This window comes from Rutidosis leptorrhynchoides, chromosome 3 (genome assembly GCF_046630445.1).
Source record: "Rutidosis leptorrhynchoides isolate AG116_Rl617_1_P2 chromosome 3, CSIRO_AGI_Rlap_v1, whole genome shotgun sequence".
Taxonomy (NCBI): domain Eukaryota; kingdom Viridiplantae; phylum Streptophyta; class Magnoliopsida; order Asterales; family Asteraceae; genus Rutidosis; species Rutidosis leptorrhynchoides.
In genome coordinates, this window is record NC_092335.1 from 172,183,931 (window position 1) to 172,186,957 (window position 3,027).

The following is a 3,027-nucleotide window of genomic DNA, read 5'->3' on the forward strand; positions in this document are numbered from 1 at the left end:
ACATCTAAAGAGAATATACACATATATATTTTCGTAAAGACCGTGATAAAATTCTTTTGTACAAAATATTAATTGTGAAAATTTTTTAACGGGTAGGTAATACCCGAGAGATATATAAATTCACAATTAATATGGTACATTCTTCGAATCTGATTCATCATTCATCAACTATACATACTAATTTCTCAACAATATACATTTTTTATAAAAATCCAAACAACCATACTCATTCAAATTCAATTACATATGTTGATCTTGAAATCGCAGAATTTAATTCGAAATATAACTAGTATCATCACTCTTAGATTCCTAAATCTTTCCAACTTATACTTGGACTTCAAAACTGTGCTAGAACATCATATGTATATTAACGATTACAATCTGTGTTCAAACCCTCCGAAATTCCTGAAGACACTTCAAATAATGAACAATCGAGATGATGATCAAACCACATGTTACCCACAGTTATGTACCTGAAAAACTTATAAAACCAAAGTCACAATTTAACACGTATCCGTGTCAGACCCTTTGGCATTTATTAGCTAAAATGACTTTTCAATTCCTTTCCAAAGTAGTCAGTTTTTGTTAAAGCTCCAGCAAGTCAACTTCGACTTTCCAGTCAAAACAGCCTTATTATAACCTTGATATATACGTTGCCCTTTCGCCATCGTTACCGGGGAACCATTTATGTTCCATCACATTAGCAATAAACTTACCAACAACTTCACTTATCTTTGACTTTCCGAAAAATCATTATATTTATCAAAACCCCATCATCTACTCATCTGCATCTTGTAATGAGAATTGCCATACGAATCATCTAGAATTAGCAATCAGTATTTTGAAATCTCGCAATACGTCAACATCAACAGTTATATATACATATAACGTCTATCTCCTGGACTTACATATTTTGAATGTGAAGTTTCTGAGAAACACCCTGAACTGCGAACTAGTTCTCGAAATGCTGATGAAGCAGTGAAAACTATAAACAACCTTAACAGTAAAAAGTTTGATGATAAAGAGTAGTGCGTTGGTAAAGCTCAGAAATAGAGAAGATTTGGTACTGAAAAATGGATTGAGCAAAGTATGAAGGAGGCTGTGGATAAATCACAAAGACTGAATCTGCCTTCAAAGAATCCAAATGATCCAATGACTGCTAAAGTCATTATCGAATACCTTGCTCCTGACCTTAAACCCATGCAGACGATATTCTTCATCATCCTATAATGTTAGAAATTCTAAGATATCATCGTATCTTCCTTTATTAATATCCTCAATATTTCCGAAGATATCTTCATAAATATTCTCGTCCGATATTAATTATCTCTCCGTGCTATCTGTATTATATCATAAAAGGAAACTGTTTTAGTTTCTATATTCTGAGAACCTTCGAATTTAAAATATGAATGTTTTTGAAGTAGTATTAGGAACTGATGCATGAGTTAGTATAATATAATGACACTTGATCAACGTGATTATATTACAGTAAGTCATGCTGAGTTTCTAAATGGAACGTGATGATTCACAGATCATAACATCATCATGTGCCATGTTACACGACTCTTGCATTCTGTCTAATCTATAAACATATCAGAAACATATTTTCTTGATAGTCCTATCTCTTCATTGAATTCTGGTAATTTGACAAGTCAGATTGTGCTATTACCGTTTCCTTCCTAGAACATTAACAATGTTCATTCCGAAATTTAAATCTGCGAATTCTGGATCATTACAAGAGATGCTTAATCGCAAGAAGAAGAAACGAAGGGACAAAACTCTGAAATAGAAATTGGAGTATAAATCGCAGCAAATAGGAGGGAGTATTAACTGTGGATGACAATGATTATAGGAAACAGAAATATGGACATTCAAATATAAGGGGAGATATAAAGCCCAATAACAATGCATAAATTACAAACCGTGGATATCAATGTTTATTGCAACATAAAGACACGGGAGAATTATAAGTACTATAACCCCAAGGGCAAAGTAGAAGTAAGCAGATTCTTCTGGTGGAAGTTGGAAAAGGAGAATAATGGTTGCGATAGTAAGGATAAGGACAAGGATTAGAACTGGATTAAGCATTTGCACAATCTTGTAAATTTGGTAATTGAGTATAGGAATGGTAAAAGATACAAAACGAAAGAAGTTAATTTATAGTGAAAGATTTGGTAGTGAAATCAAGACAGATCTCTGCAATTAATTAGAGAGATCCTAATTTTCTTATTCACCGAAGAACCAAATCTTTTAGATTTCGAAGATTATCTTTAAATCCCTTGAATTCCGGAATTCAACCAAGACAACGTCAAAAGTTAAGACGCACTTTATTATCCAAATTCAACCCTGACTCTGTCAAAAGCTAAGACAAATCTTTATCCTTTTATTTCACTATTTTGTGATAGCTTCACTCGTACTCTTCGAATAATCGAATTATTTTATCTGTATTACTCAATAATGATAAAATTCTATTTATCAACTCATATTCGTCATGAAAACATTTCTATTGTTAACCATGACGACCACCTTCAAATTTCGGGACGAAATTTCTTTAACGGGTAGGTACTGTGACGACCCGGGAATTTCTGACCAAATTTAAACTTTATCTTTATATTATTCCGACACGATAAGCAAAGTTTGTTAAGTTAAATCTCAAGAATTTTAAACTGTGTTCATACATTCATTATAACCTCGGCCAAATTTCGACGATTCACGAACCGTTATATATAAATAGATATGTATATATATATATTATAACTTGAGAATATTAATAAAAACGTATTTGTTTCAATATGTTTATCGATGAAATTAGAAGATAATATCAAATGATTGACTTATCAGATACATTGTGATATGATTCTACTTGTCTAAAACGTTTTGTGATATAACGATTTCCATTATTTTAACCTTTAAACAAAATGATTCTTAAATATATTTAGTTTTGGAAAACAAAATTATCATATTTATTTTATTTAGTTTCAAACGTACAAAAACGTTTTCAGTTTAAAAAGAACTTTATTATTAAAA